At 41.3% G+C, this 12,046-nt stretch overlaps 1 protein-coding gene across 1 annotated transcript in view; it reads right to left on the bottom strand.

Moving 5' to 3' along the window:
• The window catches only part of LOC126457844 (allatostatin-A receptor-like), a 1,203,850-nt gene that overhangs the window by 462,638 nt on the left and 729,166 nt on the right, over positions 1-12,046 (bottom strand). The window lies entirely within an intron of this gene.

Below are 12,046 nucleotides of genomic sequence, written 5' to 3' on the forward strand. Positions count from 1 at the left end.
ACACGGAAAAATCTGAGTGTACAAATAAATCAGTGCAGCGAAAATTTCTCAAGTACTGCGAAGAGCTCCTGTACAGCATAGGAGCGTGCCTCAAGAAAGCCTTTCTACTTTTATTTGATACTTGGTGCTTATCACTCTTTTTTTCAGTTGTGCTGGAAACTTGTGGGTATGGAACCTGCTGAATATTGCATTCTTTCTATACAATGCTGAAGTAAGTGTTATCCAAGTGCAAATGATTTTTTCACGTGTCATTCTCTAAATAAATGCTGCAGTTTCTTTCCGAACTAGTCGGTTTTGTCAACAAGAAAGCCGATGATGGAATGTATGTACAGGGGTGGTGGCATCAGAATTTCGAAATACCTTAACAATGTCCTACACGAAGTTGGTGAACTCACAGCTCAGATCAGTCTGACCTCCCGCATTCCGACTGAGAATATTCTTGGTGATTCTTGGAGTTGACACAAAATACACTTTACGAGATATCAGTATGGAAGTAAGGAAAGTAAACAAGTATTACTGTTGCAGTGTCACAGACAGTAGAGATAATTCTTACAGTGAAGACAGTACCATTCTCTTTGTGACAAGGTGTTCGACGTAGTACTTCCAAGTAGGCTTTCCATCTAAGAACCTTGCAGAATTAGCACGCATGGAAGAAAGGATATTGTGGAGACATGGCTTAGCAACAGCCACAGTCTGCAAGGTTCGCAGGAGAGCTTCTGTGAAGTCTGTAAGGTGAGAGACGAGGTACTGGCAGAACTGAAGGCGTGAAGACCGGTCGTGAGTCGTCATTGGGTAGCTGAGTCGCTAGAGCACTTTCCCGCGAAAGATAAAGTACCCGATTTCGAGTCTCGGTCCGGCACACAGTTTTAATCTGCGAAGATATTTCATATCAGCGCACACTCCGCTGCAGAGTGACAATTTTATTCAAGAGACCAGAAGTTTTAAAACGTGGTACTACAGAAGAATTCCAAGATTAGATGGGTCGATCAGGTAACTAATTAGTAATTTCTGAATAGAACTGAGGAGACAAGAATTTTGAGGCACAATTTGACCTAAGGAAAGGATCGGTTGATTGGATACATTCTGAGCATCAACGGATCGAAAGTTTAGTGTTGGGAGGATAGTCTGGGGGTGAAAATCGTAGAGGGATACCAAGAGATGAATACAGTAAGCAGATTCAGAACTACGTAGGCTGCAGTAGTTACCCAGACATCTAAGGGCTTACACAAGATAGAGCACCATGGAGAGCTGCATCAGCCCAGTCTTTCGACAGAAGACCACCACCATTCAAGTTACTGGAATGATGAATAAGAATACTCGTCTTCAAAAGGAAATGGATTTTTTGTTCCGAAATTCTTATCAGCTTTGAAAGGAATGTCAAAAGGATAACAACACTTAATATCTAACGACAAAACATAATGTGCAGTAAGGAACAATGTGAAGATACCAATACAGCAGTACCAATACAGCATTAGTCGATGTTCTGGCATGATTTACTTATGACATTTGTTGGAATTTGCGTTTTATAAGATGAAAAGACGACGATCACAGTGTCTGAGATGTGCTTTTACAGAATTATGTTGACTGAATGATAAGAAATGCAGAAATGCAGAATAGGCGAAGAAAGGAATGTAAAACACTGAATAAAACACGGGACATGAGTTTACACATGACTCCACGAAATGACTTTCGTGGTGCTAGAGAGAGTCGTAAATGGCAGAAGCCATAGGGGAAGACACAGGATGGAGTATATTAAATAATTAACTTTGAGTAAAAGTACTCTTCTGACATGAAGACGATAAAATCCCGCTAACTCATGTTACAGATCCAATCACTATTGACAACATAATCAATACTTGACAATTTAGCCAAGTGGTAGTGAAATCCAGTACCGAGTTCGTAGTGTTTAACTCTTTTTTATAGTACCAAACAAGAGCAATTGATGTAGTGACGTAGATTCTTATCCTTTTTACGGATGTAAACCATCAAGCACTATTGACCTCGCGGGCCGAAGTGGCCGTGCGGTTAAAGGCGCTGCAGTCTGGAACCGCAAGACCGCTACGGTCGCAGGTTCGAATCCTGCCTCGGACATGGATGTTTGTGATGTCCTTAGGTTAGTTAGGTTTAACTAGTTCTAAGTTCTAGGGGACTAATGACCTCAGCAGTTGAGTCCCATAGTGCTCAGAGCCATTTTTGAGCTATTGACCTAATACATCTCCTATGGAAGAGCTGTCCCGCAAATGCTGCGCATATAGACGGTTACAAGGGCTGAATTGCGATTTAATTTTACGACTATTTCCCGAAACACGGTTCATGCTTACGCCATCATAATGATACCGAAATCACAAGAAACGGTTCTTGAGGTAAACGTTGATGCGCAGAGACATAATTGTTTAAATTATCAGTCTGTAGTTAGTAGTGGAAAAAAGCTCTTATATTGCATCGTGGAGAAAAACAGAAGTGACCTTAACGCGAAAATGTTCGATTATAAAGAGAGTGGTTAAAATTCTACTGTTTGAAAAGCTCATGTATGAAATGGGAAAGCCCGCATCTCGTGGTCGTGCGGTAGCGTTCTCGATTCCCACGCCCGGGTTCCCGGGTTCGATTCCCGGCGGGGTCAGGGATTTTCTCTGCCTCGTGATGGCTGGGTGTTGTGTGCTGTCCTTAGGTTAGTTAGGTTTAAGTAGTTGTACGTTCTAGGGGACTTATGACCACAGCAGTTGAGTCCCATAGTGCTCAGAGCCATTTGAACCATTTGAAATGGAAAAAATGGAAGACCTATTGCAAATCTATTTCCTTTAAGACGCATTTAGTCACTGAGTACGTTAGTTCACTGCATATGGCCTTATTTGGTGCTAGACGATTATTGCAACCATAATCTTTTCGCTAGTGCAAGAGAAGTTATGAGGATGTTTTGGGTCTGTAAGAGATTAAGTATGGGTGATAGGACGGATTCTTAGAGCATATCAACAACTAGGTGGAAAATACGGAATGCATGCTGTTAATCGTTTCGTTGGAGGCTTGAAAACGTAGACACACTGCAATGAGGTGGTTGCAATTGTTTTGTAGTGATTACTAGAGAAGTTTCAACAGGAGACCAATATATCTCACACTCTCATAGGCTTTCTCGAAGGTTAGGAACAGGAATGAGGGGTGTCGGTGCTTTGTATGCTGTGAAGCCCTGCAAGGTAATAGTCCCAGAAACAACAACAAAAAGCTTGGCTACTATCACGATATGTCTTGAACGCGCTTCGTATAGAATATTTGGAACTGAAACTCACAATACAGAGCAGGCTCTCTAGCAAATAAGGACCAATCTGTCGGAGACTTGAGGGAGGGAAACTACGTTATTCTCGTGTCTCCTTCTGTCTCTGCCATTTGTTAAGTAAACGCAGATTGTGTTTGTGAACGGTTCTGCTCGACGCCTTAGTCTGCTCTCAGACATCTTCTCTTTGCGAGCGTTCAACACCCAAATATCTTAGCAGACACCCCTGAGCTTTTCAGCTGCAATTACAAACATGAGCGAAAGTTCCTATTTATGCGTAATTAACTGAAGCAGCAAACTGCAGTGTTTAAGTTCAGAGCGCCGTTTATTACTGTGGCTGTCGGAAACAACATAAAATAAACGCGGAAGGCCTCTCTAAGCTCCATTAACATCACTGTATGATTTTTGCAACAACAAAGCTGTCTCCAAAGTCTGCACTATCGTACAGCGACGATTATTAGTGGTTAACGTTCCCGGCTTAAGGCAAAACTGGTAACTACCAAGTGTGGTACATCAAATTCCTTAGCATGAAGTTTCAGTTGTGGGGATAGCTTAAGTCACGTCCACATGGCAACGACTGCGGCTCGGGAAGAATAAAACAACGAACGCAGGACTTTGGTCAACTGTTACGACGTCTTCCCGCACGTCGAACTAAATTATTCCTTGTGGACATGCAATGTTTATTATCTTTCCTGTTAACTGATTAGGAACCTCACATGAGTCTTAATATCACTTGCAAAAGTGCTTCCTTGCATCACACTGAGAAGAAGATGAACGTGGAGAGACTCAGGTACACTTCTGTTCTTACTGTTTGTGCATACAGATACGATTTATGCCTGGTCACTACGTCACAAATGACAGCTTCGTCAAAGTAAATGCAAGATGTGCAAGGGATTGTGAAAATATTTAGATTTAATAAAACTGTTAACTCTAAAAGTATTAAATTTGTTGTGCTCGACGTTATTTATATAAAGGCTAAAGGGATGAAACGATAGCTCCCCGTATAGATTTATTTGTATTCGAGTGAGGGGGAGGATACACTGAATTTCAGCTGAAGTGCTGCATTGAAAATCGGATATCACGGTGGTGAATCGGACGAAAACATTGGTAGGCTAACACGTGATTCTCGGTAAAAACAGTGAAATTTTGAACGAAAGTCTAAAAAAGTTAAGTCAAAAACTTTTATATGTGTTCGTCGCTTTCTGTAGTGGCTATTTTTAACTATTTATGTTTCCTTCTTGCACTGCACAGCAAGTAGGACTTTTCCTGTTGGGAGCTTCATTCTCAGTTTGCTCAGCAAATGCTGTGATGCAGCATTGTCTTTGTTTTAAAGCGAAATATGTATAGTGCAGTGAAGGATTTGGATTACGAACTGATACGCAAAAAGAAGTAGCTGGGTTTCTTATTTGGTAAGAAAAATAGCTAATGACGACGTGTGCTGAATGATACATTCTGTGTACGAATCTGGCACGTGGCATCTAAATAGTAGGTTTGTCTAATTCAGTGGAACCCTATAATGAACTTGTTATTGCAATTTGTCGTTGTATAATGTGAAAATGAATTACTCTATAGTCATTGTATTAGTAAAAACCTACATGATCAGATACATGTAACGAGATTATACGATTTCCACAGTCTAGTAATATGATGCATTTTGATATCATTTCTGAGAATGGCTTAGGAAACTCTTTCAGTCATATGCTACAGCTGGGCGCAAGGCTTTACACAGTTACGAGAGAAAGATACAGTTAAAATGCTTATTTGTCTTCAAGAAAGAAACTAAATTGCATTACGTCGAAGCACGTGTTCGTTAAATATGAATGAGGCAAAACACTTATAAGTTAAAATCTTCTGGGTTATTAGGCCGCGTCATCTTTCTTCTAAAATGCTCGACGTTTCGACCCCTCTGCTGGGATCTTACTCAGGATCTTTTGGTGTCCACTACTGCTAGAACACTGTGAGAGACGAGTGTAGCGTCCATTTATAAAGGGGGAATTTTCTGACGTTCGTGCTGGAGAAGAGATAGTACTGGTTAAAATACATGTGGCTACCATTGGTGGGCCATAGTCATAGGTTAATACAGAAGAAGAGGCATTGGTAGCTCATCTCCTGTGGATACCATTGGTGGTCATCGTCATTGGATAGAAAGGAACTGTTCCACACTTATGCTGGAGAAGGGTTATTGGTTGAAATGCCTGCTAGCACTATTGGTTGGTCGTCATCAGTGGCTAGATTCGAAACGACGACCAACCAATAGCGATAGCGGTAGCAGGAATTTCAACCAATAACCCTTCTCAAGCATAAGTGTGGAACAGTGCCTTTCTATCCAATGACGATGACCACCAATGGTATCCACAGGGGATGAGCTACCAACGCCCCTTCTTCTGTATTAGCCTATGACTATGGCCCACTAATGGTAGCCACATGTATTTTAACCAATTCTATCCCTTCTCCAGCACGAACGACAGAAAATTCCCCTTTTATAAGTGGACGCGACACTCGTCTCTGACAGTGTTGTAGCAATAGTGGACACCAAAAGATCCTTAGGAAGATCCCAGCAGAGAGGTCGAAACGTCGAACATTTTTGAGGAGACATGACGCGGCATAATAAACCAGAAGATTTTAACTTCAGTGACAACGGCCACGAAAGCCTGCAGACTTACATAAAACACTCATATTTTCTAGTACAGCAAATACAATCGTGGACTCGCATTCATTCCTCTTACAGTTGGCAATAGATAGTGCTTAGCGTGGAGTGTTTCTAACCTCATGTGATACCACTGAACTGATGTTGAATGATCTGCCAACGATGGAGTCTGTCTTTTCCTGCCAAACTCCGTGAATGGAGGACCGGAGCCGTAACAGAAGCAAATCACTGAAAAACGTGCTAACTGTTCATATGAAATAATGAAGACTATATAATTGAAAAAAAATTCGATTAAGGAAAGATAATTTCCGTTCTCTTATTCAGAACCACAACTGCAACTGAAGTGTTAATAGCAGTGGCAACTGACACAAGACCAACGAACTTTATTTTCTCCCCAGGCAGGTAACTTCCAAACGCGTGAAACAATGCACGCCTTATTCGTTACCGAAACTTCGAAAAAACTGAGAATTTTCGTACTGGAAAAGATTCTGAGGTAGTCTAGTCAAGGCAACTGCTCGCAAAGAGCAGGACATCCAGCACAGAATGCTGCTTCTGCCCCAGAATTCTTGTTTTCACTTCACATAAACTGTAGATACAAGTGGTATCAATAACAGCTTCCTATGATAGTCTGGAATGAATGATCACTTAAACTAAACTGATTATCGGCTGCTCCTAATCGCATTCTAGTACGTTACTTTCGATGGTTCAAGCTAAGTACAGGGTACCCATAATTGGAGTTTAAGTTTCAAAACGCTGCTCAGAATAACGACGAACTTGAACAGCATATTACTGACGCAGCGGGAACCATTATGGGAAAAAAAGAAAAAGAAAATTCCATAGATTACGCTGTAAGCGTCAGAATATGCATACCAACAGACGCCCGGCACACGGCTGTCCACAGTTTGTGTCCGATACGCAGAACATGACTGTTTACATTATGGATAGCGCAATGCAGACAAAGCTCTTTTATAAGAACGGTGACTGTGCGCCAGTAGCCCTGCAGTTGTTCTAGACGCTCAAGGATATGGAAGAAAAGGCACTGGTGCGATGTCTGTAAAGGACCTGGAGAAACTGGATTACAAAATTCGGAAGTCATGTTTTTTAATTCAAAAGTCATGTTTTTTAATTCAAAAGTCATGTTTTTTTTGAAATGCAATATGGCAGAGGCAGACAAGCAGTTAATCCGACGTCTGTCGAAGATGTGACCACAGCATTGCAGGTAGGGTCGAGCGGTGGTGTACAATCATACAGTGCATGGGGCTGGCCAAGGAGGCCGAGCGGTTCTAGGCGCTACAGTCTGGAACCGCACGACCATTACGGTCGCAGGTTCGAATCCTGCTTCGGGCATGGATTTGTGTGATGTCCTTAGGTTCGTTACGTTTAAGTAGTTCTAAGTTCTAGGGGACTGATGACTTCAGAAGCTAAGTCCCATAGTGCTCAGAGCCATTTTTTTGAACAGTGCATGGGGAATTGCTCGAAGGTTGGACATGCCTGCCAGCACGACGCGTAAAATTCTATGAAGAATCCTGCATTGCTAGCCATACAAAGTAACTTATGTTCAGGAGTTGCTTTTTGCTGACCTGCAAGCAAAATAAACGTTCGCTCTGAAATTTGTTGCTCGCTTGGAAGTGGAAATTGAATGGCCATGAAACATTACGTGGACAGACGAAGGCTATTTCCATATCCAAGCACATGACGATGTCAGAAATGCAAAGTATGGGTAACGGAAAATCCGCACGCACATCAACCGGTACTACTTCATTCTGCAAAGGTATCTGTGTGGTGCGGGTTGATGGCACCGTTTACTGTAGGGCCGCATTTTTTCGGAAAGAGTCACGTGGGTTTTATTACCGTCATTAGTAAACGCTACCAGAATCTTTAGCGCACTAACGTCATTCCAACCGTTCAAACAGCGTGCATATGCGGGTAGGATCATTTTTATACTAGATGATGTTCCTTCGCATATTTCATAGCCAGTGAAGCGGCTCGTGCAGAGGCATTTCAAAAGTGCTAAAATTATCAGCCGCTTTTCCCTGAAGCGTAGCCGTCCGTACCACCTTATCTTAAAGCCGAGTGACTTCTGGATGTGGAGTTATCTGAACGACGTTGTGTTCAGGGCTCCATTTAGGAATGCAGCTGAATCGAAGACAAGCAATGCGCAACGCATTCTGGACGTGAACTCCGACACACTCCGATCTGTTGCGGAATATTCTGTCTATTTCAACTTGTATGTAAACGCTGGACACCAAATTGGACACGTCTTGCGCCAGTCGCACGACAGTAAACGACGTCGTTTTGTTCTTTATGCGGGTTTTGGCCCCTGGACAATAATAATCCGATGTTGTTTTGCTTCTTATACGGTTTTCAGCCTCACAACAATTACAAACCGATTTTTCCCAGCCGATGTGATTCGACCTTGCCGCGGTGGATATCTCTACCAAACTAACAGTACGGATGAAGTAATGTGTAGCTCAAATCATTGCTGTCGTACTGCGATTCGTCTGTCATCTGTAGCCGACCCCATTCACGTTAAGACGCTTACAGCGACATCTATTTGAAATCTATTTAAAAATTTTCGTTAAGTTTATTTTTGTTCTTTACTTTTTACCCTGAAGCAATAAAATGCTGTCCAAATTTAACGTCTGAACAGTGGTTCTCATTCTACAGCGTTTTGAAACTGGAACTTTAATAATGGACACATTATACTGTATAAATATTCTACTCATCAGTCATCTTTATTCATAGTATGGAGTAGTAATGAACGATAACTCATCAGTCAGTAGGGTATGATAATGGTTCATATTCCTGGAAATTCCTTACAAACTGTTTGTATGGTAGCTATTGATACTTGTTACATTTTTGTTTTAAAAACACTAATTTGTAAATGGCATAGAAACACAGTCATTTGCCACAGTATTTCAGCTTTTGCTACTTTGTTTATAGTTCTCTACAGCATTAGTTTCTAAGTTAAGTTTCAACCAACTGCGTCCATAGGACAGCTGCGAGTTCTAATCAACATCACACCCGGAATAGTTCGATTCAGGGAAATGGTTACTATATTTCTAGGCCAAGTTCTAGAAATCAAATCAACAATGGTGTACCACCGTCGATGACTATAGTAACTGTAAACTGCGTGTCTTTAGGATTAAAGAAAATCCGTAACTGAGTTGTAAGTGTTGCTATGTGAATTATTTTCACTGTTCGTTACATATTAGAGAAAACTGTACAGTTTTGTTTGTTGCACGTCCGATATCAACTGCATACGTTAATAACGAACTGGTAGAAAAAAAATGAATCGTGTGGGATAACTGTAATCCAAAATTCGTTAATGATGTATAACTCATAATACTTACTTTCGATGGTACGAGTAGAAATAATTTTACGCTCAGTGTTTACGTTAATTAATCCTTCATTCGAATCGCTTTTCCGCATAATGCGAACTGTGTCACGCACAACAGAGTAAATAAACATGACGCAAATGAGTGTATTTGTTGCCGCAAAGGCATATTGTACGAGTAAATTACTTATGAACAATTCATTGAGGGAGCTGAAACTTGCGCAAGAATTGCAGAGGAAACCCTACTGAGGGAACTAATACATGCACGGTATAAACTGTCCCGAGGTGTTTGTATACTGTAAAAAGTGCTTTATATAGATACATACCACCGCAGTGAATGTGAACTGTTTTCATAAATTCATTCTACTGAACTGTAAATTATATTGCGAGATGTTGCAACAAGAATGGACATCAGTATCGAACCTGTTGAGCCAGCCATAAAGGGGCAGCAACCTTTATGTGTGCACTGCGGATGTCTATCCATCTCATGTTCGATCAGCAGTTGGGCCATAACAAGGCCCTTGACCAAACTCTGAATCTGTGATGAACAACAAATGCACTGTTTCATCTCACTGATTAAGCGAAGTGATATGGAGTCAGTGAGAGAATCAAATCGCAGTGCACTATTGGGAATGAAGTGTTAACAAAGATCTGGGATACTGAAGTTTTCGGTCATACGGATTCTTTCAAACAAGGAACCACAATTAATGATGAACATTATTGCAATATGAAAAAAAAGACATGAAACTTGGACAGGAGTGCGAGTGTTATGACTTCTGGAGTAACATCAACGTCAGCCCCTGTTAAATTTCAGACACTGACTCAGTAATCATCAACGAGAAAACGGCAAACAGGTATTCGAGACATACGAGGGCTATTCACAAAGTACATTACGTTTTGGAATTAAAAATAAATAAAGTATTGGAAATTTTTTTTATTATATACAGATGAAAGCCGTACTTAAATACTACTTTTCTACATAGTTGCCATTTAAATTAAAGCACTTATCGTAGCGATGGACGAGCTTGGAAATTCCTTCGTCCTAAAATTCGGCCGCCTGCGCCTTCTACCACGTGGTTACCTCTTCTTGAAGCTGTGCGTCGTCATCAAAACGCTGCAGAGCCAACCACTTCTTCATTGCTGGGAATAAGTGAGTGGAAGTCACTCGGTGCCAGGTCGGGACTGTACGGCGGATGAGGAAACAACTCCCACTTAAAAGGTTCGAGAACTTCACGAGTGGCATTTGCTGTGTGGGCCCGGGCGTTGTCATGAATCAGCAAGATCTTTGAGCCCAACTTTCCCCTGCGCTTGTTTTGTATTGCTCATCTGAGGTTGTGCAGAGTTTGGCAACACCTTTGAGAGTTTATTGTAGTGCCTCTTTCCAGGAAATCCACAAAAATCACACCTTTTCTGTCCCAAAAGACAGTCATTTCATGGTTGAAGGCGCAGGCGGCCAAATTTTACGACGAAGGAATTTTCAAGCTCGTCCATCGCTACGATAAGTGCCTTAATTTAAATGGCAACTATGTAGAAAAGTAGTATTTAAGTGTGGCTTTCATCTGTTATAATAAAAAAATTTCCAATACTTTATTTACTTTTAATTCCAAGACGTAATGTACTTTGTGGATAGCCCTCGTATGAAGCATTATATGTCTGCGTCTTGAAACAGATACAGTGGCAGACGACAGTAAAAGACGACGGCCATGCGTGGTGTAGTCCATCACATATTCCTGGCCACTTTCTTTGGAAACCAGTCAGACAGTCGTTAATCACTACAGCACTGACAATGTGATTTTCTCTTATACAGTGAGTTATTTGAGTTGACCGGTGTCAGGCAATTTTTGAATTTGTTAGGCATTACGAGAGTGGCGGTGGTGGTACGTTGAACAGTAATCGATAAGAAATACGAAATTAAGGTTCAGGATCAGTAAGTAAGGGAAAACCTAGTAAGAAATATAGTAGATAATTTTTTAATAATGTAGGTTAAGAGATTATTAAAAGACACTTATTACAGGAACAGTGTTCTGATTAAAGTGGCTCAAATAGCTAAAGCTGACAATTTCGTGTGAGTAATAAGAAATAATAATTATTATATACTATGGTTAAAATATCGTGATCTCATTGCCGGCGTTATACGACTGGCTCTTCACTACCAGTCGTCTTCTTGTAGTCCTCTGGCATCCATCGCGCCCCCGATATCTTGACTTAAGCTCCTCCTAGGTCGACCACGCTTTCTTCTTTCCACTGTGGTCCACTGCCACGCTTCCTTTGGTCATCGGTTATCGTCAATTCTTTCCAGATAACCATAACACTTCAGACGTTTCATCTTTATGGCGTCAGTTACTGATTTATTAACACTCATACCCTCTACTATGTTGGTATTTGGTACACGGTCCAGCTTCAAGATGCCATAACTTCGCCTCTAACGTTAGATTTCTAGTGCAAGCAACCTCTTAGTCAGACGCTTTTGTGCTAACCATTTTTCTGCTCCGTACGTAGCTATGTTACAACAACAGGACGATATACCATCTGCTTCGAAGCCTGTGCTCAGCATCATCTTGGTCTCCTGCTACAATGAGCTGGTAATCAGCGAAATTCAGCATGTATAAGTTTTCGTCCACCAAGTGGAATACGTTTGCTCTTCCATGCTTCAAGTGCTTAATCCACATACATTTTAAACACCGTCGGTGGCATTGGATTTCCCACTTTCAAAGGGCTCACAGAGTCCATATTGTACTGTTTAATTGCTTTGCTGAAAGCAGTTGACACGTCAGTGTTCTTCACACTTAACCACCGA

The sequence above is a fragment of the Schistocerca serialis genome, chromosome 2 (assembly GCF_023864345.2).
Source record: "Schistocerca serialis cubense isolate TAMUIC-IGC-003099 chromosome 2, iqSchSeri2.2, whole genome shotgun sequence".
Classification (NCBI taxonomy): Eukaryota; Metazoa; Arthropoda; class Insecta; order Orthoptera; family Acrididae; genus Schistocerca; species Schistocerca serialis.